General features: G+C 56.4%; 1 protein-coding gene and 1 long non-coding RNA gene across 4 annotated transcripts in view; both read left to right on the top strand.

Annotated features, from left to right (window-relative positions):
* The window catches only part of LOC135307124 (uncharacterized), a 142,130-nt gene that overhangs the window by 95,495 nt on the left and 19,595 nt on the right, over positions 1-27,040 (top strand). The window lies entirely within an intron of this gene.
* Positions 2,173-2,817, top strand: LOC135307607 (uncharacterized). The gene is made up of 3 exons (XR_010368317.1): positions 2,173-2,261; positions 2,581-2,652; positions 2,741-2,817. It is a non-coding gene; the product is annotated as an uncharacterized LOC135307607 (long non-coding RNA).

The following is a 27,040-nucleotide window of genomic DNA, read 5'->3' as shown; positions in this document are numbered from 1 at the left end:
TGTGCTTATTGTACTTTAGATATATTTTGACTCCATAGTCGTTTAAGGCTGGTAATATTTGTAAAATAAGTTTTTCATGTTTTCTTATGTTGCCTGCTAAAATGTATCTTTATAACTGTCTCATGTTCTTGTTTTCTAATTCTTGAGCAATTTGCTTTATTCTACTCTCAGGATTTATTTCTTCTCTAGCTCTTCCAGAACAAAAAGTTTTAATATATTGCTTACAAATTTTGCCATTTTATTCTTTTTGCTATATTTCACATTTTCTTTATTCCAGTGTCTTTTACTACTCATAGTGCACCTTCTGAATTTGTTAAACTTATAGCGTACTACACTAACTTGGGAGTGTGCATATGGCTCATTCTTTTTGGGCTTGGATGACTAATACGGTGACAATAATCCTCTGCAGTTTTAACACTCTAGCTCTCTCAAAGCCCCTTTGGGTTGCAGCCAAAGGGCCAAGATGTGTATCTTCTTGGTAGCAGAGCTTACACCTTGGGATCTAGTCACTGGTGTCATTCGTCTCATTCTCAGTATTTACTTCATAAGATTTATAAGAGCCTTTTAAATTGTTTTTCAGGATTTAGGATAGCATCTGCTTATTTCTAATTGTTATAGTTTTATTTCTTTGACATTTTAGCTCTAAAGTTGTAATTAGTCTGTACACTTCTCTTTCTTTCAGCTATACTTGGCTGTTTTCCTTTATTTTAATTTGATCCTTATTAAATATCTAACGGCTTTTGTTATATCCTATCTGATTTAATGTTACTTTTAGTGTTTCTTGGAACTTAAATCTGGTTTGTATCTTATATACTTAATTTTTTCCCAATTTTTCACAAATCATATTATTGTTCTAATATATTCTTTACAGTGTTTCATTAGCTTTTACTTCTATTTCTTTTGTCTGTTATGACAAAAGCACTAAAATATTTTATTTTTTGAAATAAATTTGCATATCACACCTTAAATATTCAGTTCACTTAAAACAACCTCATGAATAATACAGTTTAAAATAAAATATTTTACTTCTCATAACAATGGGTTTTACAGCTTACAAGCTTAGGTATTAACATGCATCAGTCTATTTTACTTCAAGGAGTAGTGGTGACTTTTTAGTGAGGTTTGGCTGGTGTTTCTGTTGGTGGATTTACAGGTCTTCTGTCCTGTCTTTCTTTGCAGCTGAACCTGCTGGTGAAGGTGGTGCAGCTTCCCAAGCCACGTCCAGGACTGAGGCTCTGGGAGATGCTGAGGGTAGGTCAAGGCCTTTCCCCTGGGAGAGCTGCCAGCTCAGAGCCCAAATCTTGGCCAGGGGGGCATCGCTGCAGGTGCCAGCACAGAACCATGCACGTGTGTGCCCTCGCCCTGCGCGATCCCCTCACCGCTCCTGCGGCTCAGCGGTGCCCGTGCAGATCAGCAGAGATGGCAGAAGCTTCTGTTGCTGTTTTGTTACAGGTGTGTCTGCGGGGAGGACTTCTCCAGCTCCTTTGCTGATTCCTACAGAGAAGCCTGGCTCCCATCGCAGAGGTGAGTAGTGTGTCCCTGCTGACCCCTCAGGCTGAGCCCTGCTTTTGTGGGATCCATTCCTGGGAAATGGAACTACTTTCTCTTAAGGTCCTCCACCAGAAGAGATCAAAGACATGGCAGACAAGAAATTCCAGAATCCATTAGAAATTATGTGGCAAATGCTGAAGCAAGTGCTGCAGGGAGGACAAGGTGGGTGCATTTGCCTCATGCTTCCCCTGGCACACAGGAGCCGGGGGCTTTGGCTGCCCATCTGGACACGCCGTGCCCGGCACAGCAGGAAGGGATCCATGGCAGCCTCGCTGCCCCGCTGCTGCTTTCACGCCCTGCAGGGCTGTTTCCCAGCCTGGCCTGGCTGCAGCTTGTGCCCAGCCTCTGCCGGAAGGCATTTGGCATCAGCTGACAGGCCGTGCCCAAACTGTAACACACCCTGAGATCCCCCACTATATCCAGCCCTGCAGATTAGGAAAAGGGTGGCTGTTTGGAGGTGGAAGTGCTCTCATCATGCCACTGTAACCTGGCCATTTTCCTGCTCCATAAATTTCACAAATATTACCTCTGATGCCACCACCCAAGTGGGGAACAGCCCCATCTGATGCAGCTGTCTCCCTTCCTTTGTCAAGAGATGGACATAGTGCTTCAGTGGAAGGTGGCATTTCTTGAAGGAAGCACTCCATCTTCGGTGCCAGCCCCTGCTGCAGGAAGGAAGGCAAAGCCAGACACGGGCACAGGCACAGCAGGTAATTGCTGTGCCGGGCTCAGGCCTGGCCGGGGCTGTGTGGCAGCAGCTCTTCCCCCAGGGCCTGCCCTTGCCCGGCCTGGCAGCAGCCAAAGCTGGAGGCGCCTCGGCTTCCAGGCCTCTGGAGCTGGTTCAGAGCCCCGGGGAAACGGGACTGCTGCAGCAACGTCCCTGGCGCTGCAGCTGCTGCGGAGCTGGCCCTGAGTGCCCAGAGGCCCAAGGCACAGGAGCAGCCCCGAGCGGGAGCCCTGCCGCCAGCCCAGGGCCAGAGCCAGCCCTGGCACACAATGGAAACAGTTCTCATCTTGGTTTGCTTCCAGACTGGGATGCTGGGAAGGATTCTCCATTAGCCTGGCGCTCTGAAGTTGTGAAGCACTCTGAGCATTCTGCAGGTATGTTCTCACTGTCCCACCAAGGCGTAATGTTTGACTGACTGATAAGAACCAGGTGACAGAAGCTTCTGTGGCTGTTGTGTTACAGGCGTGTCTGCAGGGACGACCTCACCAACTCCTACCTTGGATGCTGCACAAAAGGCCAGCTCCCATGGCAGGGGTGAGTAGTGTGTCCCTGCTGACCCCTCAGGCTGAGCCCTGCTTTTGTGGGGTCCATTCCTGGGAAATGGAACTACTTTCTCTTAAGGTCCTCTGACAGGAAAGACCAAAGACATGGCAGGCAGGAAATTCCAGGACCCATTAGAAATCATGTGGCAAATGCTGAAGGAACGTCTGCAGAGAAGAGAAGGTGGGTGCATTTCCCTCATGCTGCTCCTGGGACTCAGCAGCCGGGGGCTTTGGCTGCACATCTGGACACGCCGTGCCCGGCACAGCAGGAAGGGATCCATGGCAGCCTTGCTGCCCCGCTGCTGCTTTCATGCCCTGCAGGGCTGTTTCCCAGCCTGGCCTGGCTGCAGCTTCTGCCCAGCCTCTGCAGGAAGGCATTTGGCATCAGCTGGCAGACAGCCCCAAATGCACCACAGGCCATGCCCACCCTCAGATCCCCTGCAATTTCCTGGTGTCCAGGCAGATCAGATGTTGGGGCTGTTTGGGGAAGGAAGCAGCCTTGGGTTGTCCCAAAATCCTGGGTGTTTTCTGATCCGTATGCATTCCTTTCACAAGTGATGCCTCCTGAAATTGTCCCCTTCCCCATTCCCAGTCAGGAATGTTTTCATCTGATGCAGCTGTCTCTTTTCCATTCTCCAGAAATGAAAGGAGAGCCTGCGGAGAAAGAAGCATTTCCCGGACGAAGCAGTGGTTGCATGCCAGCCTCAGCTCCAGGAAGGGAGGCCATGCCAGGCACAGGCACAGGAGGTAATTGCTGTGCCTCTGGGCCTGAGCCCTGCTGAGGCTTGAGCTGCCCTCTCTGCTGTTTGGCAGTGCGGGCACAGCCTGGACTAGAGCAGCACAGCCCAGGGGAATTATCCCGAGCAGGCGCAGGGCACTGAGCAGTCCTGCTGGGGTCCCTCCATGGGAGACATGTCCTGAAACCTGGGAGCGACTGCACGGGGTGCCCACGGTGGGGAAAGGACAGAGGGGGAGAGCAAGGCTCCAGTGTGTCCTGAGAGGGCCTGGCTGTTTGCCCTTGGGATCTGGGGGGTTTCCCCACAGAAGGAGGGCAGGAGGGACAGAGGGAGGGCAGGATGGATAGCTGTGGCACTGCCTGCTGCAGTTTTCCCCCATGCTTTAGGGAGGATTTCTTCTGTGTGTGAGGGGGAGAGTCCCAGGTCCCTGCACTGCTGCAGCCACCCCTCCCAGGGATGTTGCTGAGGGCAGGGAAAGAGTGTGGAGAGTGACCAGGAGCCCGCCCAGAGCTCCCCAGGCCCCTGGGCAGCTTTGGCCATGTCTATTCACATCTGGCTCCCATGGCCTTACCCGACTCCCTGGCAGTGCCCAGTTCCCTGTGGCAGAAAGAGATCCCAGCACACACTGGAAAATGTTCTCATCTGTGCTGCATTGTAGATGAGGGTGCTGGGAAGGCTTCTCCATCAGCTTGGATGAATAAAGTTTTGAAGCCCTTGGAGCCTCCTGCAGGTGTGTTCTCAGCGTGCCACCAAGGAAGAATTGTAGACAAGCGGGCAGGCACCAGGTGACAGAAGCTTCTGTGGCTGTTGTGTTACAGATGTGTCTACAGGGAAGACTTCTCCAGCTTCTCCAGCTGCTACCTTGGATGCTGCACTCAAGCCCAGCTCCCATCTCAGGGGTGAGTAGTGTGTCCCTGCTGACCCCACAGGCTGAACCCTGCTTTTCTGGGATCCATTCCTGGCAAATGGAAATATTTTTCTCTAAGGTACTCCAACAGGGAAAATCCAAGATACAACAGATAAGATATCCCTGGAACCATCCAAACAGATGAGGCAAGAGCTGAAGGAACCCCTGCAGACAAGAGAAGGTGGGTGCATTTCCCTCATGCTTCCCCTGGGAGTCAGCAGCCGGGGGCTTTGGCTGCACATCTGGACACGCCGTGCCCGGCACAGTGGGAAGGGATCCATGGCAGCCTCGCTGCCCCGCTGCTGCTTTCACGCCCTGCAGGGCTGTTTCCCAGCCTGGCCTGGCTGCAGCTTCTGCCCAGCCTCTGCCGGAAGTTATTGGGCATCAGCTGACAGGCCATGCCCAAACTGTAATACACCCTGAGATCCCCCACTATATCCAGCCCTGCAGATTAGGAAAAGGGTGGCTGTTTGGAGGTGGAAGTGCTCTCATCATGCCACTGTAACCTGGCCATTTTCCTGCTCCATAAATTTCACAAATATTACCTCTGATGCCACCACCCAAGTGGGAAACAGCCCCATCTGATGCAGCTTTCTCCCTTCCTTTGTCAAGAGATGGACATAGTGCTTCATTGGAAGGTGGTATTTCTTGAAGGAAGCACTCCATCTTCGGTGCCAGCCCCTGCTGCAGGAAGGAAGGCAAAGCCAGACACGGGCACAGGCACAGCAGGTAATTGCTGTGCTGGGCTCAGGCCTGGCCGGGGCTGTGTGGCAGCAGCTCTTCTCCCAGGGCCTGCCCTTGCCCGGCCCGGCAGCAGCCAAAGCTGGAGGCGCCTCGGCTTCCAGGCCTCTGGAGCTGGTTCAGAGCCCCGGGGAAACGGGACTGGTGCAGCAACGTCCCTGGCGCTGCAGCTGCTGCGGAGCTGGCCCTGAGTGCCCAGAGGCCCAAGGCACAGGAGCAGCCCCGAGCGGGAGCCCTGCCGCCAGCCCAGGGCCAGAGCCAGCCCTGGCACACAATGGAAACAGTTCTCATCTTGGTTTGCTTCCAGACTGGGATGCTGGGAAGGATTCTCCATTAGCCTGGCGCTCTGAAGTTGTGAAGCCCTCTGAGCATTCTGCAGGTATGTTCTCACTGTCCCACCAAGGCGTAATGTTTGACTGACTGTTAAGAACCAGGTGACAGAAGCTTCTGTGGCTGTTGTGTTACAGGCGTGTCTGCAGGGACGACCTCACCAACTCCTTCCTTGGATGCTGCACAAAAGGCCAGCTCCCATGGCAGGGGTGAGTAGTGTGTCCCTGCTGACCCCTCAGGCTGAGCCCTGCTTTTGTGGGGTCCATTCCTGGGAAATGGAACTACTTTCTCTTAAGGTCCTCTGACAGGAAAGACCAAAGACATGGCAGGCAGGAAATTCCAGGACCCATTAGAAATCATATGGCAAATGCTGAAGGAACGTCTGCAGAGAAGAGAAGGTGGGTGCATTTCCCTCATGCTGCTCCTGGGACTCAGCAGCCGGGGGCTTTGGCTGCACATCTGGACACGTCGTGCCCGGCACAGCGGGAAGGGATCCATGGCAGCCTTGCTGCCCCGCTGCTGCTTTCATGCCCTGCAGGGCTGTTTCCCAGCCTGGCCTGGCTGCAGCTTCTGCCCAGCCTCTGCAGGAAGGCATTTGGCATCAGCTGACAGACAGCCCCAAATGCACCACAGGCCATGCCCACCCTCAGATCCCCTGCAATTTCCTGGTGTCCAGGCAGATCAGATGTTGGGGCTGTTTGGGGAAGGAAGCAGCCTTGGGTTGTCCCAAAATCCTGGGTGTTTTCTGATCCTTGTGCATTCCTTTCACAAGTGATGCCTCCTGAAATTGTCCCCTTCCCCATTCCCAGTCAGGAATGTTTTCATCTGATCCAGCTGTCTCTTTTCCATTCTCCAGAAATGAAAGGAGAGCCTGCGGTGAAAGAAGCATTTCCCAGAGGAAGCAGTGGTTGCATGCCAGCCTCAGCTCCAGGAAGGGAGGCCATGCCAGGCACAGACACAGGAGGTAATTGCTGTGCCTCTGAGCCTGAGCCCTGCTGAGGCTTGAGCTGCCCTCTCTGCTGTTTGGCAGTGCGGGCACAGCCTGGACTAGAGCAGCACAGCCCAGGGGAATTATCCCGAGCAGGCTCAGGGCACTGAGCAGTCCTGCTGGGGTCCCTCCATGGGAGACATGTCCTGAAACCTGGGAGCGACTGCACGGGGTGCCCACGGTGGGGAAAGGACAGAGGGGGAGAGCAAGGCTCCAGTGTGTCCTGAGAGGGCCTGGCTGTTTGCCCTTGGGATCTGGGGGGTTTCCCCACAGAAGGAGGGCAGGAGGGACAGAGGGAGGGCAGGATGGATAGCTGTGGCACTGCCTGCTGCAGTTTTCCCCCATGCTTTAGGGAGGATTTCTTCTGTGTGTGAGGGGGAGAGTCCCAGGTCCCTGCACTGCTGCAGCCACCCCTCCCAGGGATGTTGCTGAGGGCAGGGAAAGAGTGTGGAGAGTGACCAGGAGCCCGCCCAGAGCTCCCCAGGCCCCTGGGCAGCTTTGGCCATGTCTATTCACATCTGGCTCCCATGGCCTTAGCCGACTCCCTGGCAGTGCCCAGTTCCCTGTGGCAGAAAGAGATCCCAGCACACACTGGAAAATGTTCTCATCTGTGCTGCATTGTAGATGAGGGTGCTGGGAAGGCTTCTCCATCAGCTTGGATGAATAAAGTTTTGAAGCCCTTGGAGCCTCCTGCAGGTGTGTTCTCAGCGTGCCACCAAGGAAGAATTGTAGACAAGCGGGCAGGCACCAGGTGACAGAAGCTTCTGTGGCTGTTGTGTTACAGATGTGTCTACAGGGAAGACTTCTCCAGCTTCTCCAGCTGCTACCTTGGATGCTGCACTCAAGCCCAGCTCCCATCTCAGGGCTGAGTAGTGTGTCCCTGCTGACCCCACAGGCTGAACCCTGCTTTTCTGGGATCCATTCCTGGCAAATGGAAATATTTTTCTCTAAGGTACTCCAACAGGGAAAATCCAAGATACAACAGATAAGATATCCCTGGAACCATCCAAACAGATGAGGCAAGAGCTGAAGGAACCCCTGCAGACAAGAGAAGGTGGGTGCATTTCCCTCATGCTTCCCCTGGGACTCAGCAGCCTTGGCTGCACATCTGGACACGCCGTGCCCGGCACAGTGGGAAGGGATCCATGGCAGCCTCGCTGCCCCACTGCTGCTTTCACGCCCTGCAGGGCTGTTTGCCAGCCTGGCCTGGCTGCAGCTTCTGCCCAGCCTCTGCCGGAAGTTATTGGGCATCAGCTGACAGGCCATGCCCAAACTGTAACACACCCTGAGATCCCCCACTATATCCAGCCCTGCAGATTAGGAAAAGGGTGGCTGTTTGGAGGTGGAAGTGCTCTCATCATGCCACTGTAACCTGGCCATTTTCCTGCTCCATAAATTTCACAAATATTACCTCTGATGCCACCACCCAAGTGGGAAACAGCCCCATCTGATGCAGCTGTCTCCCTTCCTTTGTCAAGAGATGGACATAGTGCTTCATTGGAAGGTGGTATTTCTTGAAGGAAGCACTCCATCTTCGGTGCCAGCCCCTGTTGCAGGAAGAAAGGCAAAGCCAGACACGGGCACAGGCACAGCAGGTAATTGCTGTGCCAGGCTCAGGCCTGGCCGGGGCTGTGTGGCAGCAGCTCTTCCCCCAGGGCCTGCCCTTGCCCGGCCCGGCAGCAGCCAAAGCTGGAGGCGCCTCGGCTTCCAGGCCTCTGGAGCTGGTTCAGAGCCCCGGGGAAACGGGACTGGTGCAGCAACGTCCCTGGCGCTGCAGCTGCTGCGGAGCTGGCCCTGAGTGCCCAGAGGCCCAAGGCACAGGAGCAGCCCCGAGCGGGAGCCCTGCCGCCAGCCCAGGGCCAGAGCCAGCCCTGGCACACAATGGAAACAGTTCTCATCTTGGTTTGCTTCCAGACTGGGATGCTGGGAAGGATTCTCCATTAGCCTGGCGCTCTGAAGTTGTGAAGCCTTCTGAGCATTCTGCAGGTATGTTCTCACTGTCCCACCAAGGCGTAATGTTTGACTGACTGGTAAGAACCAGGTGACAGAAGCTTCTGTGGCTGTTGTGTTACAGGCGTGTCTGCAGGGACGACCTCACCAACTCCTACCTTGGATGCTGCACAAAAGGCCAGCTCCCATGGCAGGGGTGAGTAGTGTGTCCCTGCTGATCCCTCAGGCTGAGCCCTGCTTTTGTGGGGTCCATTCCTGGGAAATGGAACTACTTTCTCTTAAGGTCCTCTGACAGGAAAGACCAAAGACATGGCAGGCAGGAAATTCCAGGACCCATTAGAAATCATGTGGCAAATGCTGAAGGAACGTCTGCAGAGAAGAGAAGGTGGGTGCATTTCCCTCATGCTGCTCCTGGGACTCAGCAGCCGGGGGCTTTGGCTGCACATCTGGACACGCCGTGCCCGGCACAGCAGGAAGGGATCCATGGCAGCCTTGCTGCCCCGCTGCTGCTTTCATGCCCTGCAGGGCTGTTTCCCAGCCTGGCCTGGCTGCAGCTTCTGCCCAGCCTCTGCAGGAAGGCATTTGGCATCAGCTGGCAGACAGCCCCAAATGCACCACAGGCCATGCCCACCCTCAGATCCCCTGCAATTTCCTGGTGTCCAGGCAGATCAGATGTTGGGGCTGTTTGGGGAAGGAAGCAGCCTTGGGTTGTCCCAAAATCCTGGGTGTTTTCTGATCCGTATGCATTCCTTTCACAAGTGATGCCTCCTGAAATTGTCCCCTTCCCCATTCCCAGTCAGGAATGTTTTCATCTGATGCAGCTGTCTCTTTTCCATTCTCCAGAAATGAAAGGAGAGCCTGCGGAGAAAGAAGCATTTCCCGGAGGAAGCAGTGGTTGCATGCCAGCCTCAGCTCCAGGAAGGGAGGCCATGCCAGGCACAGGCACAGGAGGTAATTGCTGTGCCTCTGGGCCTGAGCCCTGCTGAGGCTTGAGCTGCCCTCTCTGCTGCTTGGCAGTGCGGGCACAGCCTGGACTAGAGCAGCACAGCCCAGGGGAATTATCCCGAGCAGGCTCAGGGCACTGAGCAGTCCTGCTGGGGTCCCTCCATGGGAGACATGTCCTGAAACCTGGGAGCGACTGCACGGGGTGCCCACGGTGGGGAAAGGACAGAGGGGGAGAGCAAGGCTCCAGTGTGTCCTGAGAGGGCCTGGCTGTTTGCCCTTGGGATCTGGGGGGTTTCCCCACAGAAGGAGGGCAGGAGGGACAGAGGGAGGGCAGGATGGATAGCTGTGGCACTGCCTGCTGCAGTTTTCCCCCATGCTTTAGGGAGGATTTCTTCTGTGTGTGAGGGGGAGAGTTCCAGGTCCCTGCACTGCTGCAGCCACCCCTCCCAGGGATGTTGCTGAGGGCAGGGAAAGACTGTGGAGAGGGACCAGGAGCCAGCCCAGAGCTCCCCAGGCCCCTGGGCAGCTTTGGCCATGTCTATTCACATCTGGCTCCCATGGCCTTACCCGACTCCCTGGCAGTGCCCAGTTCCCTGTGGCAGAAAGAGATCCCAGCACACACTGGAAAATGTTCTCATCTGTGCTGCATTGTAGATGAGGGTGCTGGGAAGGCTTCTCCATCAGCTTGGATGAATAAAGTTTTGAAGCCCTTGGAGCCTCCTGCAGGTGTGTTCTCAGCGTGCCACCAAGGAAGAATTGTAGACAAGCGGGCAGGCACCAGGTGACAGAAGCTTCTGTGGCTGTTGTGTTACAGATGTGTCTACAGGGAAGACTTCTCCAGCTTCTCCAGCTGCTACCTAGGATGCTGCACTCAAGCCCAGCTCCCATCTCAGGGGTGAGTAGTGTGTCCCTGCTGACCCCACAGGCTGAACCCTGCTTTTCTGGGATCCATTCCTGGCAAATGGAAATATTTTTCTCTAAGGTACTCCAACAGGGAAAATCCAAGATACAACAGATAAGATATCCCTGGAACCATCCAAACAGATGAGGCAAGAGCTGAAGGAACCCCTGCAGACAAGAGAAGGTGGGTGCATTTCCCTCATGCTTCCCCTGGGAGTCAGCAGCCGGGGGCTTTGGCTGCACATCTGGACACGCCGTGCCCGGCACAGTGGGAAGGGATCCATGGCAGCCTCGCTGCCCCACTGCTGCTTTCACGCCCTGCAGGGCTGTTTCCCAGCCTGGCCTGGCTGCAGCTTCTGCCCAGCCTCTGCAGGAAGGCATTTGGCATCAGCTGGCAGACAGCCCCAATTGCACCACAGGCCATGCCCACCCTCAGATCCCCTGCAATTTCCTGGTGTCCAGGCAGATCAGATGTTGGGGCTGTTTGGGGAAGGAAGCAGCCTTGGGTTGTCCCAAAATCCTGGGTGTTTTCTGATCCTTATGCATTCCTTTCACAAGTGATGCCTCCTGAAATTGTCCCCTTCCCCATTCCCAGTCAGGAATGTTTTCATCTGATGCAGCTGTCTCTTTTCCATTCTCCAGAAATGAAAGGAGAGCCTGCGGAGAAAGAAGCATTTCCCAGAGGAAGCAGTGGTTGCATGCCAGCCTCAGCTCCAGGAAGGGAGGCCATGCCAGGCACAGGCACAGGAGGTAATTGCTGTGCCTCTGGGCCTGAGCCCTGCTGAGGCTTGAGCTGCCCTCTCTGCTGTTTGGCAGTGCGGGCACAGCCTGGACTAGAGCGGCACAGCCCAGGGGAATTATCCCGAGCAGGCTCAGGGCACTCGGGTACTGAGCAGTCCTGCTGGGGTCCCTCCATGGGAGACATGTCCTGAAACCTGGGAGCGACTGCACGGGGTGCCCACGGTGGGGAAAGGACAGAGGGGGAGAGCAAGGCTCCAGTGTGTCCTGAGAGGGCCTGGCTGTTTGCCCTTGGGATCTGGGGGGTTTCCCCACAGAAGGAGGGCAGGAGGGACAGAGGGAGGGCAGGATGGATAGCTGTGGCACTGCCTGCTGCAGTTTTCCCCCATGCTTTAGGGAGGATTTCTTCTGTGTGTGAGGGGGAGAGTTCCAGGTCCCTGCACTGCTGCAGCCACCCCTCCCAGGGATGTTGCTGAGGGCAGGGAAAGAGTGTGGAGAGTGACCAGGAGCCAGCCCAGAGCTCCCCAGGCCCCTGGGCAGCTTTGGCCATGTCTATTCACATCTGGCTCCCATGGCCTTACCCGACTCCCTGGCAGTGCCCAGTTCCCTGTGGCAGAAAGAGATCCCAGCACACACTGGAAAATGTTCTCATCTGTGCTGCATTGTAGATGAGGGTGCTGGGAAGGCTTCTCCATCAGCTTGGATGAATAAAGTTTTGAAGCCCTTGGAGCCTCCTGCAGGTATGTTCTCAGCGTGCCACCAAGGAAGAATTGTAGACAAGCGGGCAGGCACCAGGTGACAGAAGCTTCTGTGGCTGTTGTGTTACAGATGTGTCTACAGGGAAGACTTCTCCAGCTTCTCCAGCTGCTACCTTGGATGCTGCACTCAAGCCCAGCTCCCATCTCAGGGGTGAGTAGTGTGTCCCTGCTGACCCCACAGGCTGAGCCCTGCTTTTCTGGGATCCATTCCTGGCAAATGGAAATATTTTTCTCTAAGGTACTCCAACAGGGAAAATCCAAGATACAACAGATAAGATATCCCTGGAACCATCCAAACAGATGAGGCAAGAGCTGAAGGAACCCCTGCAGACAAGAGAAGGTGGGTGCATTTCCCTCATGCTGCTCCTGGGACTCAGCAGCCGGGGGCTTTGGCTGCACATCTGGACACGCCGTGCCCGGCACAGCGGGAAGGGATCCATGGCAGCCTTGCTGCCCCGCTGCTGCTTTCACGCCCTGCAGGGCTGTTTGCCAGCCTGGCCTGGCTGCAGCTTCTGCCCAGCCTCTGCAGGAAGGCATTTGGCATCAGCTGACAGGCCATGCCCAAACTGTAACACACCCTGAGATCCCCCACTATATCCAGCCCTGCAGATTAGGAAAAGGGTGGCTGTTTGGTGGTGGAAGTGCTCTCATCATGCCACTGTAACCTGGCCATTTTCCTGCTCCATAAATTTCACAAATATTACCTCTGATGCCACCACCCAAGTGGGAAACAGCTCCATCTGATGCAGCTGTCTCCCTTCCTTTGTCAAGAGATGGACATAGTGCTTCAGTGGAAGGTGGTATTTCTTGAAGGAAGCACTCCATCTTCGGTGCCAGCCCCTGCTGCAGGAAGGAAGGCAAAGCCAGACACGGGCACAGGCACAGCAGGTAATTGCTGTGCCGGGCTCAGGCCTGGCCGGGGCTGTGTGGCAGCAGCTCTTCCCCCAGGGCCTGCCCTTGCCCGGCCCGGCAGCAGCCAAAGCTGGAGGCGCCTCGGCTTCCAGGCCTCTGGAGGTGGTTCAGAGCCCCGGGGAAACGGGACTGCTGCAGCAACGTCCCTGGCGCTGCAGCTGCTGCGGAGCTGGCCCTGAGTGCCCAGAGGCCCAAGGCACAGGAGCAGCCCCGAGCGGGAGCCCTGCCACCAGCCCAGGGCCAGAGCCAGCCCTGGCACACAATGGAAACAGTTCTCATCTTGGTTTGCTTCCAGACTGGGATGCTGGGAAGGATTCTCCATTAGCCTGGCGCTCTGAAGTTGTGAAGCCCTCTGAGCATTCTGCAGGTATGTTCTCACTGTCCCACCAAGGCGTAATGTTTGACTGACTGTTAAGAACCAGGTGACAGAAGCTTCTGTGGCTGTTGTGTTACAGGCGTGTCTGCAGGGACGACCTCACCAACTCCTACCTTGGATGCTGCACAAAAGGCCAGCTCCCATGGCAGGGGTGAGTAGTGTGTCCCTGCTGACCCCTCAGGCTGAGCCCTGCTTTTGTGGGGTCCATTCCTGGGAAATGGAACTACTTTCTCTTAAGGTCCTCTGACAGGAAAGACCAAAGACATGGCAGGCAGGAAATTCCAGGACCCATTAGAAATCATGTGGCAAATGCTGAAGGAACGTCTGCAGAGAAGACAAGGTGGGTGCATTTCCCTCATGCTGCTCCTGGGACTCAGTAGCCGGGGGCTTTGGCTGCACATCTGGAAACGCCGTGCCCGGCACAGTAGGAAGGGATCCATGGCAGCCTTGCTGCCCCGCTGCTGCTTTCACGCCCTGCAGGGCTGTTTCCCAGCCTGGCCTGGCTGCAGCTTCTGCCCAGCCTCTGTAGGAAGGCATTTGGCATCAGCTGGCAGACAGCCCCAATTGCACCACAGGCCATGCCCACCCTCAGATCCCCTGCAATTTCCTGGTGTCCAGGCAGATCAGATGTTGGGGCTGTTTGGGGAAGGAAGCAGCCTTGGGTTGTCCCAAAATCCTGGGTGTTTTCTGATCCTTGTGCATTCCTTTCACAAGTGATGCCTCCTGAAATTGTCCCCTTCCCCATTCCCAGTCAGGAATGTTTTCATCTGATCCAGCTGTCTCTTTTCCATTCTCCAGAAATGAAAGGAGAGCCTGTGGAGAAAGAAGCATTTCCCGGACGAAGCAGTGGTTGCATGCCAGCCTCAGCTCCAGGAAGGGAGGCCATGCCAGGCACAGGCACAGGAGGTAATTGCTGTGCCTCTGGGCCTGAGCCCTGCTGAGGCTTGAGCTGCCCTCTCTGCTGTTTGGCAGTGCGGGCACAGCCTGGACTAGAGCGGCACAGCCCAGGGGAATTATCCCGAGCAGGCTCAGGGCACTGAGCAGTCCTGCTGGGGTCCCTCCATGGGAGACATGTCCTGAAACCTGACAGCGACTGCACGGGGTGCCCACGGTGGGGAAAGGACAGAGGGGGAGAGCAAGGCTCCAGTGTGTCCTGAGAGGGCCTGGCTGTTTGCCCTTGGGATCTGGGGGGTTTCCCCACAGAAGGAGGGCAGGAGGGACAGAGGGAGGGCAGGATGGATAGCTGTGGCACTGCCTGCTGCAGTTTTCCCCCATGCTTTAGGGAGGATTTCTTCTGTGTGTGAGGGGGAGAGTTCCAGGTCCCTGCACTGCTGCAGCCACCCCTCCCAGGGATGTTGCTGAGGGCAGGGAAAGAGTGTGGAGAGTGACCAGGAGCCAGCCCAGAGCTCCCCAGGCCCCTGGGCAGCTTTGGCCATGTCTATTCACATCTGGCTCCCATGGCCTTACCCGACTCCCTGGCAGTGCCCAGTTCCCTGTGGCAGAAAGAGATCCCAGCACACACTGGAAAATGTTCTCATCTGTGCTGCATTGTAGATGAGGGTGCTGGGAAGGCTTCTCCATCAGCTTGGATGAATAAAGTTTTGAAGCCCTTGGAGCCTCCTGCAGGTATGTTCTCAGCGTGCCACCAAGGAAGAATTGTAGACAAGCGGGCAGGCACCAGGTGACGGAAGCTTCTGTGGCTGTTGTGTTACAGATGTGTCTACAGGGAAGACTTCTCCAGCTTCTCCAGCTGCTACCTTGGATGCTGCACTCAAGCCCAGCTCCCATCTCAGGGGTGAGTAGTGTGTCCCTGCTGACCCCACAGGCTGAGCCCTGCTTTTCTGGGATCCATTCCTGGCAAATGGAAATATTTTTCTCTAAGGTACTCCAACAGGGAAAATCCAAGATACAACAGATAAGATATCCCTGGAACCATCCAAACAGATGAGGCAAGAGCTGAAGGAACCCCTGCAGACAAGAGAAGGTGGGTGCATTTCCCTCATGCTGCTCGTGGGAGTCAGCAGCCGGTGTCTTTGGCTGCACATCTGGACACGCCATGCCCGGCACAGCAGGAAGGGATCCATGGCAGCCTTGCTGCCCCGCTGCTGCTTTCACGCCCTGCAGGGCTGTTTGCCAGCCTGGCCTGGCTGCAGCTTCTGCCCAGCCTCTGCAGGAAGGCATTTGGCATCAGCTGACAGGCCATGCCCAAACTGTAACACACCCTGAGATCCCCCACTATATCCAGCCCTGCAGAGTAGGAAAAGGGTGGCTGTTTGGTGGTGGAAGTGCTCTCATCATGCCACTGTAACCTGGCCATTTTCCTGCTCCATAAATTTCACAAATATTACCTCTGATGCCACCACCCAAGTGGGAAACAGCTCCATCTGATGCAGCTGTCTCCCTTCCTTTGTCAAGAGATGGACATAGTGCTTCAGTGGAAGGTGGTATTTCTTGAAGGAAGCACTCCATCTTCGGTGCCAGCCCCTGCTGCAGGAAGGAAGGCAAAGCCAGACACGGGCACAGGCACAGCAGGTAATTGCTGTGCCAGGCTCAGCCCTGGCCGGGGCTGTGTGGCAGCAGCTCTTCCCCCAGGGCCTGCCCTTGCCCGGCCCGGCAGCAGCCAAAGCTGGAGGCGCCTCGGCTTCCAGGCCTCTGGAGCTGGTTCAGAGCCCCGGGGAAACGGGACTGGTGCAGCAACGTCCCTGGCGCTGCAGCTGCTGCGGAGCTGGCCCTGAGTGCCCAGAGGCCCAAGGCACAGGAGCAGCCCCGAGCGGGAGCCCTGCCACCAGCCCAGGGCCAGAGCCAGCCCTGGCACACAATGGAAACAGTTCTCATCTTGGTTTGCTTCCAGACTGGGATGCTGGGAAGGATTCTCCATTAGCCTGGCGCTCTGAAGTTGTGAAGCCCTCTGAGCATTCTGCAGGTATGTTCTCACTGTCCCACCAAGGCGTAATGTTTGACTGACTGTTAAGAACCAGGTGACAGAAGCTTCTGTGGCTGTTGTGTTACAGGCGTGTCTGCAGGGACGACCTCACCAACTCCTACCTTGGATGCTGCACAAAAGGCCAGCTCCCATGGCAGGGGTGAGTAGTGTGTCCCTGCTGACCCCTCAGGCTGAGCCCTGCTTTTTTGGGGTCCATTCCTGGGAAATGGAACTACTTTCTCTTAAGGTCCTCTGACAGGAAAGACCAAAGACATGGCAGGCAGGAAATTCCAGGACCCATTAGAAATCATGTGGCAAATGCTGAAGGAACGTCTGCAGAGAAGACAAGGTGGGTGCATTTCCCTCATGCTGCTCCTGGGACTCAGTAGCCGGGGGCGTTGGCTGCACATCTGGACACGCCGTGCCCGGCACAGCAGGAAGGGATCCATGGCAGCCTTGCTGCCCCGCTGCTGCTTTCACGCCCTGCAGGGCTGTTTCCCAGCCTGGCCTGGCTGCAGCTTCTGCCCAGCCTCTGCAGGAAGGCATTTGGCATCAGCTGGCAGACAGCCCCAATTGCACCACAGGCCATGCCCACCCTCAGATCCCCTGCAATTTCCTGGTGTCCAGGCAGATCAGATGTTGGGGCTGTTTGGGGAAGGAAGCAGCCTTGGGTTGTCCCAAAATCCTGGGTGTTTTCTGATCCTTGTGCATTCCTTTCACAAGTGATGCCTCCTGAAATTGTCCCCTTCCCCATTCCCAGTCAGGAATGTTTTCATCTGATCCAGCTGTCTCTTTTCCATTCTCCAGAAATGAAAGGAGAGCCTGTGGAGAAAGAAGCATTTCCCGGAGGAAGCAGTGGTTGCATGCCAGCCTCAGCTCCAGGAAGGGAGGCCATGCCAGGCACAGGCACAGGAGGTAATTGCTGTGCCTCTGGGCCTGAGCCCTGCTGAGGCTTGAGCTGCCCTCTCTGCTGTTTGGCAGTGCGGGCACAGCCTGGACTAGAGCGGCACAGCCCAGGGGAATTATCCCGAGCAGGCTCAGGGCACTGAGCAGTCCTGCTGGGGTCCCTCCATGGGAGACATGTCCTGAAACCTGACAGCGACTGCACGGGGTGCCCACGGTGGGGAAAGGACAGAGGGGGAGAGCAAGGCTCCAGTGTGTCCTGAGAGGGCCTGGCTGTTTGCCCTTGGGATCTGGGGGGTTTCCCCACAGAAGGAGGGCAGGAGGGACAGAGGGAGGGCAGGATGGATAGCTGTGGCACTGCCTGCTGCAGTTTTCCCCCATGCTTTAGGGAGGATTTCTTCTGTGTGTGAGGGGGAGAGTTCCAGGTCCCTGCACTGCTGCAGCCACCCCTCCCAGGGATGTTGCTGAGGGCAGGGAAAGAGTGTGGAGAGTGACCAGGAGCCAGCCCAGAGCTCCCCAGGCCCCTGGGCAGCTTTGGCCATGTCTATTCACATCTGGCTCCCATGGCCTTACCCGACTCCCTGGCAGTGCCCAGTTCCCTGTGGCAGAAAGAGATCCCAGCACACACTGGAAAATGTTCTCATCTGTGCTGCATTGTAGATGAGGGTGCTGGGAAGGCTTCTCCATCAGCTTGGATGAATAAAGTTTTGAAGCCCTTGGAGCCTCCTGCAGGTATGTTCTCAGCGTGCCACCAAGGAAGAATTGTAGACAAGCGGGCAGGCACCAGGTGACGGAAGCTTCTGTGGCTGTTGTGTTACAGATGTGTCTACAGGGAAGACTTCTCCAGCTTCTCCAGCTGCTACCTTGGATGCTGCACTCAAGCCCAGCTCCCATCTCAGGGGTGAGTAGTGTGTCCCTGCTGACCCCACAGGCTGAGCCCTGCTTTTCTGGGATCCATTCCTGGCAAATGGAAATATTTTTCTCTAAGGTACTCCAACAGGGAAAATCCAAGATACAACAGATAAGATATCCCTGGAACCATCCAAACAGATGAGGCAAGAGCTGAAGGAACCCCTGCAGACAAGAGAAGGTGGGTGCATTTCCCTCATGCTGCTCGTGGGAGTCAGCAGCCGGGGGCTTTGGCTGCACATCTGGACACGCCGTGCCCGGCACAGCGGGAAGGGATCCATGGCAGCCTTGCTGCCCCGCTGCTGCTTTCACGCCCTGCAGGGCTGTTTGCCAGCCTGGCCTGGCTGCAGCTTCTGCCCAGCCTCTGCAGGAAGGCATTTGGCATCAGCTGACAGGCCATGCCCAAACTGTAACACACCCTGAGATCCCCCACTATATCCAGCCCTGCAGAGTAGGAAAAGGGTGGCTGTTTGGTGGTGGAAGTGCTCTCATCATGCCACTGTAACCTGGCCATTTTCCTGCTCCATAAATTTCACAAATATTACCTCTGATGCCACCACCCAAGTGGGAAACAGCTCCATCTGATGCAGCTGTCTCCCTTCCTTTGTCAAGAGATGGACATAGTGCTTCAGTGGAAGGTGGTATTTCTTGAAGGAAGCACTCCATCTTCGGTGCCAGCCCCTGCTGCAGGAAGGAAGGCAAAGCCAGACACGGGCACAGGCACAGCAGGTAATTGCTGTGCCGGGCTCAGCCCTGGCCGGGGCTGTGTGGCAGCAGCTCTTCTCCCAGGGCCTGCCCTTGCCCGGCCCGGCAGCAGCCAAAGCTGGAGGCGCCTCGGCTTCCAGGCCTCTGGAGCTGGTTCAGAGCCCCGGGGAAACGGGACTGCTGCAGCAACGTCCCTGGCGCTGCAGCTGCTGCGGAGCTGGCCCTGAGTGCCCAGAGGCCCAAGGCACAGGAGCAGCCCCGAGCGGGAGCCCTGCCGCCAGCCCAGGGCCAGAGCCAGCCCTGGCACACAATGGAAACAGTTCTCATCTTGGTTTGCTTCCAGACTGGGATGCTGGGAAGGATTCTCCATTAGCCTGGCGCTCTGAAGTTGTGAAGCCCTCTGAGCATTCTGCAGGTATGTTCTCACTGTCCCACCAAGGCGTAATGTTTGACTGACTGTTAAGAACCAGGTGACAGAAGCTTCTGTGGCTGTTGTGTTACAGGCGTGTCTGCAGGGACGACCTCACCAACTCCTTCCTTGGATGCTGCACAAAAGGCCAGCTCCCATGGCAGGGGTGAGTAGTGTGTCCCTGCTGACCCCTCAGGCTGAGCCCTGCTTTTGTGGGGTCCATTCCTGGGAAATGGAACTACTTTCTCTTAAGGTCCTCTGACAGGAAAGACCAAAGACATGGCAGGCAGGAAATTCCAGGACCCATTAGAAATCATGTGGCAAATGCTGAAGGAACGTCTGCAGAGAAGACAAGGTGGGTGCATTTCCCTCATGCTGCTCCTGGGACTCAGCAGCCGGGGGCTTTGGCTGCACATCTGGACACGCCGTGCCCGGCACAGCAGGAAGGGATCCATGGCAGCCTCGCTGCCCCGCTGCTGCTTTCACGCCCTGCAGGGCTGTTTCCCAGCCTGGCCTGGCTGCAGCTTCTGCCCAGCCTCTGCAGGAAGGCATTTGGCATCAGCTGGCAGACAGCCCCAATTGCACCACAGGCCATGCCCACCCTCAGATCCCCTGCAATTTCCTGGTGTCCAGGCAGATCAGATGTTGGGGCTGTTTGGGGAAGGAAGCAGCCTTGGGTTGTCCCAAAATCCTGGGTGTTTTCTGATCCTTGTGCATTCCTTTCACAAGTGATGCCTCCTGAAATTGTCCCCTTCCCCATTCCCAGTCAGGAATGTTTTCATCTGATCCAGCTGTCTCTTTTCCATTCTCCAGAAATGAAAGGAGAGCCTGTGGAGAAAGAAGCATTTCCCGGAGGAAGCAGTGGTTGCATGCCAGCCTCAGCTCCAGGAAGGGAGGCCATGCCAGGCACAGGCACAGGAGGTAATTGCTGTGCCTCTGGGCCTGAGCCCTGCTGAGGCTTCAGCTGCCCTCTCTGCTGTTTGGCAGTGCGGGCACAGCCTGGACTAGAGCGGCACAGCCCAGGGGAATTATCCCGAGCAGGCTCAGGGCACTGAGCAGTCCTGCTGGGGTCCCTCCATGGGAGACATGTCCTGAAACCTGGGAGCGACTGCACGGGGTGCCCACGGTGGGGAAAGGACAGAGGGGGAGAGCAAGGCTCCAGTGTGTCCTGAGAGGGCCTGGCTGTTTGCCCTTGGGATCTGGGGGGTTTCCCCACAGAAGGAGGGCAGGAGGGACAGAGGGAGGGCAGGATGGATAGCTGTGGCACTGCCTGCTGCAGTTTTCCCCCATGCTTTAGGGAGGATTTCTTCTGTGTGTGAGGGGGAGAGTTCCAGGTCCCTGCACTGCTGCAGCCACCCCTCCCAGGGATGTTGCTGAGGGCAGGGAAAGAGTGTGGAGAGTGACCAGGAGCCAGCCCAGAGCTCCCCAGGCCCCTGGGCAGCTTTGGCCATGTCTATTCACATCTGGCTCCCATGGCCTTACCCGACTCCCTGGCAGTGCCCAGTTCCCTGTGGCAGAAAGAGATCCCAGCACACACTGGAAAATGTTCTCATCTGTGCTGCATTGTAGATGAGGGTGCTGGGAAGGCTTCTCCATCAGCTTGGATGAATAAAGTTTTGAAGCCCTTGGAGCCTCCTGCAGGTATGTTCTCAGCGTGCCACCAAGGAAGAATTGTAGACAAGCGGGCAGGCACCAGGTGACAGAAGCTTCTGTGGCTGTTGTGTTACAGATGTGTCTACAGGGAAGACTTCTCCAGCTTCTCCAGCTGCTACCTTGGATGCTGCACTCAAGCCCAGCTCCCATCTCAGGGGTGAGTAGTGTGTCCCTGCTGACCCCACAGGCTGAGCCCTGCTTTTCTGGGATCCATTCCTGGCAAATGGAAATATTTTTCTCTAAGGTACTCCAACAGGGAAAATCCAAGATACAACAGATAAGATATCCCTGGAACCATCCAAACAGATGAGGCAAGAGCTGAAGGAACCCCTGCAGACAAGAGAAGGTGGGTGCATTTCCCTCATGCTGCTCGTGGGAGTCAGCAGCCGGGGGCTTTGGCTGCACATCTGGACACGCCGTGCCCGGCACAGCGGGAAGGGATCCATGGCAGCCTTGCTGCCCCGCTGCTGCTTTCACGCCCTGCAGGGCTGTTTGCCAGCCTGGCCTGGCTGCAGCTTCTGCCCAGCCTCTGCAGGAAGGCATTTGGCATCAGCTGACAGGCCATGCCCAAACTGTAACACACCCTGAGATCCCCCACTATATCCAGCCCTGCAGATTAGGAAAAGGGTGGCTGTTTGGTGGTGGAAGTGCTCTCATCATGCCACTGTAACCTGGCCATTTTCCTGCTCCATAAATTTCACAAATATTACCTCTGATGCCACCACCCAAGTGGGAAACAGCTCCATCTGATGCAGCTGTCTCCCTTCCTTTGTCAAGAGATGGACATAGTGCTTCAGTGGAAGGTGGTATTTCTTGAAGGAAGCACTCCATCTTCGGTGCCAGCCCCTGCTGCAGGAAGGAAGGCAAAGCCAGACACGGGCACAGGCACAGCAGGTAATTGCTGTGCCGGGCTCAGCCCTGGCCAGGGCTGTGTGGCAGCAGCTCTTCTCCCAGGGCCTGCCCTTGCCCGGCCCGGCAGCAGCCAAAGCTGGAGGCGCCTCGGCTTCCAGGCCTCTGGAGCTGGTTCAGAGCCCCGGGGAAACGGGACTGCTGCAGCAACGTCCCTGGCGCTGCAGCTGCTGCGGAGCTGGCCCTGAGTGCCCAGAGGCCCAAGGCACAGGAGCAGCCCCGAGCGGGAGCCCTGCCGCCAGCCCAGGGCCAGAGCCAGCCCTGGCACACAATGGAAACAGTTCTCATCTTGGTTTGCTTCCAGACTGGGATGCTGGGAAGGATTCTCCATTAGCCTGGCGCTCTGAAGTTGTGAAGCCCTCTGAGCATTCTGCAGGTATGTTCTCACTGTCCCACCAAGGCGTAATGTTTGACTGACTGTTAAGAACCAGGTGACAGAAGCTTCTGTGGCTGTTGTGTTACAGGCGTGTCTGCAGGGACGACCTCACCAACTCCTTCCTTGGATGCTGCACAAAAGGCCAGCTCCCATGGCAGGGGTGAGTAGTGTGTCCCTGCTGACCCCTCAGGCTGAGCCCTGCTTTTGTGGGGTCCATTCCTGGGAAATGGAACTACTTTCTCTTAAGGTCCTCTGACAGGAAAGACCAAAGACATGGCAGGCAGGAAATTCCAGGACCCATTAGAAATCATGTGGCAAATGCTGAAGGAACGTCTGCAGAGAAGACAAGGTGGGTGCATTTCCCTCATGCTGCTCCTGGGACTCAGCAGCCGGGGGCTTTGGCTGCACATCTGGACACGCCGTGCCCGGCACAGCAGGAAGGGATCCATGGCAGCCTCGCTGCCCCGCTGCTGCTTTCACGCCCTGCAGGGCTGTTTCCCAGCCTGGCCTGGCTGCAGCTTCTGCCCAGCCTCTGCAGGAAGGCATTTGGCATCAGCTGGCAGACAGCCCCAATTGCACCACAGGCCATGCCCACCCTCAGATCCCCTGCAATTTCCTGGTGTCCAGGCAGATCAGATGTTGGGGCTGTTTGGGGAAGGAAGCAGCCTTGGGTTGTCCCAAAATCCTGGGTGTTTTCTGATCCTTGTGCATTCCTTTCACAAGTGATGCCTCCTGAAATCGTCCCCTTCCCCATTCCCAGTCAGGAATGTTTTCATCTGATCCAGCTGTCTCTTTTCCATTCTCCAGAAATGAAAGGAGAGCCTGCGGAGAAAGAAGCATTTCCCGGAGGAAGCAGTGGTTGCATGCCAGCCTTAGCTCCAGGAAGGGAGGCCATGCCAGGCACAGGCACAGGAGGTAATTGCTGTGCCTCTGGGCCTGAGCCCTGCTGAGGCTTGAGCTGCCCTCTCTGCTGTTTGGCAGTGCGGGCACAGCCTGGACTAGAGCAGCACAGCCCAGGGGAATTATCCCGAGCAGGCTCAGGGCACTGAGCAGTCCTGCTGGGGTCCCTCCATGGGAGACATGTCCTGAAACCTGACAGCGACTGCACGGGGTGCCCACGGTGGGGAAAGGACAGAGGGGGAGAGCAAGGCTCCAGTGTGTCCTGAGAGGGCCTGGCTGTTTGCCCTTGGGATCTGGGGGGTTTCCCCACAGAAGGAGGGCAGGAGGGACAGAGGGAGGGCAGGATGGATAGCTGTGGCACTGCCTGCTGCAGTTTTCCCCCATGCTTTAGGGAGGATTTCTTCTGTGTGTGAGGGGGAGAGTTCCAGGTCCCTGCACTGCTGCAGCCACCCCTCCCAGGGATGTTGCTGAGGGCAGGGAAAGAGTGTGGAGAGTGACCAGGAGCCAGCCCAGAGCTCCCCAGGCCCCTGGGCAGCTTTGGCCATGTCTATTCACATCTGGCTCCCATGGCCTTAGCCGACTCCCTGGCAGTGCCCAGTTCCCTGTGGCAGAAAGAGATCCCAGCACACACTGGAAAATGTTCTCATCTGTGCTGCATTGTAGATGAGGGTGCTGGGAAGGCTTCTCCATCAGCTTGGATGAATAAAGTTTTGAAGCCCTTGGAGCCTCCTGCAGGTATGTTCTCAGCGTGCCACCAAGGAAGAATTGTAGACAAGCGGGCAGGCACCAGGTGACGGAAGCTTCTGTGGCTGTTGTGTTACAGATGTGTCTACAGGGAAGACTTCTCCAGCTTCTCCAGCTGCTACCTTGGATGCTGCACTCAAGCCCAGCTCCCATCTCAGGGGTGAGTAGTGTGTCCCTGCTGACCCCACAGGCTGAACCCTGCTTTTCTGGGATCCATTCCTGGCAAATGGAAATATTTTTCTCTAAGGTACTCCAACAGGGAAAATCCAAGATACAACAGATAAGATATCCCTGGAACCATCCAAACAGATGAGGCAAGAGCTGAAGGAACCCCTGCAGACAAGAGAAGGTGGGTGCATTTCCCTCATGCTTCCCCTGGGAGTCAGCAGCCGGGGGCTTTGGCTGCACATCTGGACACGCCGTGCCCGGCACAGTGGGAAGGGATCCATGGCAGCCTCGCTGCCCCGCTGCTGCTTTCACGCCCTGCAGGGCTGTTTCCCAGCCTGGCCTGGCTGCAGCTTCTGCCCAGCCTCTGTAGGAAGTTATTGGGCATCAGCTGACAGGCCATGCCCAAACTGTAACACACCCTGAGATCCCCCACTATATCCAGCCCTGCAGATTAGGAAAAGGGTGGCTGTTTGGAGGTGGAAGTGCTCTCATCATGCCACTGTAACCTGGCCATTTTCCTGCTCCATAAATTTCACAAATATTACCTCTGATGCCACCACCCAAGTGGGAAACAGCTCCATCTGATGCAGCTGTCTCCCTTCCTTTGTCAAGAGATGGACATAGTGCTTCAGTGGAAGGTGGTATTTCTTGAAGGAAGCACTCCATCTTCGGTGCCAGCCCCTGCTGCAGGAAGGAAGGCAAAGCCAGACACGGGCACAGGCACAGCAGGTAATTGCTGTGCCGGGCTCAGCCCTGGCCGGGGCTGTGTGGCAGCAGCTCTTCCCCCAGGGCCTGCCCTTGCCCGGCCCGGCAGCAGCCAAAGCTGGAGGCACCTCGGCTTCCAGGCCTCTGGAGCTGGTTCAGAGCCCCGGGGAAACGGGACTGGTGCAGCAACGTCCCTGGCGCTGCAGCTGCTGCGGAGCTGGCCCTGAGTGCCCAGAGGCCCAAGGCACAGGAGCAGCCCCGAGCGGGAGCCCTGCCGCCAGCCCGGGGCCAGAGCCAGCCCTGGCACACAATGGAAACAGTTCTCATCTTGGTTTGCTTCCAGACTGGGATGCTGGGAAGGATTCTCCATTAGCCTGGCGCTCTGAAGTTGTGAAGCCCTCTGAGCATTCTGCAGGTATGTTCTCACTGTCCCACCAAGGCGTAATGTTTGACTGACTGTTAAGAACCAGGTGACAGAAGCTTCTGTGGCTGTTGTGTTACAGGCGTGTCTGCAGGGACGACCTCACCAACTCCTACCTTGGATGCTGCACAAAAGGCCAGCTCCCATGGCAGGGGTGAGTAGTGTGTCCCTGCTGACCCCTCAGGATGAACCCTGCTTTTGTGGGGTCCATTCCTGGGAAATGGAACTACTTTCTCTTAAGGTCCTCTGACAGGAAAGACCAAAGACATGGCAGGCAGGAAATTCCAGGACCCATTAGAAATCATGTGGCAAATGCTGAAGGAACGTCTGCAGAGAAGACAAGGTGGGTGCATTTCCCTCATGCTGCTCCTGGGACTCAGCAGCCGGGGGCTTTGGCTGCACATCTGGACACGCCGTGCCCGGCACAGCAGGAAGGGATCCATGGCAGCCTTGCTGCCCCGCTGCTGCTTTCACGCCCTGCAGGGCTGTTTCCCAGCCTGGCCTGGCTGCAGCTTCTGCCCAGCCTCTGCAGGAAGGCATTTGGCATCAGCTGGCAGACAGCCCCAAATGCACCACAGGCCATGCCCACCCTCAGATCCCCTGCAATTTCCTGGTGTCCAGGCAGATCAGATGTTGGGACTGTTTGGGGAAGGAAGCAGCCTTGGGTTGTCCCAAAATCCTGGGTGTTTTCTGATCCTTGTGCATTCCTTTCACAAGTGATGCCTCCTGAAATTGTCCCCTTCCCCATTCCCAGTCAGGAATGTTTTCATCTGATCCAGCTGTCTCTTTTCCATTCTCCAGAAATGAAAGGAGAGCCTGTGGAGAAAGAAGCATTTCCCGGAGGAAGCAGTGGTTGCATGCCAGCCTCAGCTCCAGGAAGGGAGGCCATGCCAGGCACAGGCACAGGAGGTAATTGCTGTGCCTCTGGGCCTGAGCCCTGCTGAGGCTTCAGCTGCCCTCTCTGCTGTTTGGCAGTGCGGGCACAGCCTGGACTAGAGCGGCACAGCCCAGGGGAATTATCCCGAGCAGGCTCAGGGCACTGAGCAGTCCTGCTGGGGTCCCTCCATGGGAGACATGTCCTGAAACCTGACAGCGACTGCACGGGGTGCCCACGGTGGGGAAAGGACAGAGGGGGAGAGCAAGGCTCCAGTGTGTCCTGAGAGGGCCTGGCTGTTTGCCCTTGGGATCTGGGGGGTTTCCCCACAGAAGGAGGGCAGGAGGGACAGAGGGAGGGCAGGATGGATAGCTGTGGCACTGCCTGCTGCAGTTTTCCCCCATGCTTTAGGGAGGATTTCTTCTGTGTGTGAGGGGGAGAGTTCCAGGTCCCTGCACTGCTGCAGCCACCCCTCCCAGGGATGTTGCTGAGGGCAGGGAAAGAGTGTGGAGAGTGACCAGGAGCCAGCCCAGAGCTCCCCAGGCCCCTGGGCAGCTTTGGCCATGTCTATTCACATCTGGCTCCCATGGCCTTACCCGACTCCCTGGCAGTGCCCAGTTCCCTGTGGCAGAAAGAGATCCCAGCACACACTGGAAAATGTTCTCATCTGTGCTGCATTGTAGATGAGGGTGCTGGGAAGGCTTCTCCATCAGCTTGGATGAATAAAGTTTTGAAGCCCTTGGAGCCTCCTGCAGGTATGTTGTCAGTGTGCCACCAAGGAAGAATTGTAGACAAGCGGGCAGGCACCAGGTGACAGAAGCTTCTGTGGCTGTTGTGTTACAGATGTGTCTACAGGGAAGACTTCTCCAGCTTCTCCAGCTGCTACCTTGGATGCTGCACTCAAGCCCAGCTCCCATCTCAGGGGTGAGTAGTGTGTCCCTGCTGACCCCACAGGCTGAACCCTGCTTTTCTGGGATCCATTCCTGGCAAATGGAAATATTTTTCTCTAAGGTACTCCAACAGGGAAAATCCAAGATACAACAGATAAGATATCCCTGGAACCATCCAAACAGATGAGGCAAGAGCTGAAGGAACCCCTGCAGACAAGAGAAGGTGGGTGCATTTCCCTCATGCTTCCCCTGGGAGTCAGCAGCCGGGGGCTTTGGCTGCACATCTGGACACGCCGTGCCCGGCACAGTGGGAAGGGATCCATGGCAGCCTCGCTGCCCCGCTGCTGCTTTCACGCCCTGCAGGGCTGTTTCCCAGCCTGGCCTGGCTGCAGCTTCTGCCCAGCCTCTGTAGGAAGTTATTGGGCATCAGCTGACAGGCCATGCCCAAA

This window comes from Passer domesticus, chromosome 9, assembly GCF_036417665.1.
Source record: "Passer domesticus isolate bPasDom1 chromosome 9, bPasDom1.hap1, whole genome shotgun sequence".
Lineage (NCBI taxonomy): Eukaryota > Metazoa > Chordata > Aves > Passeriformes > Passeridae > Passer > Passer domesticus.
This window is presented reverse-complemented; position numbering and strand designations above follow the sequence as displayed.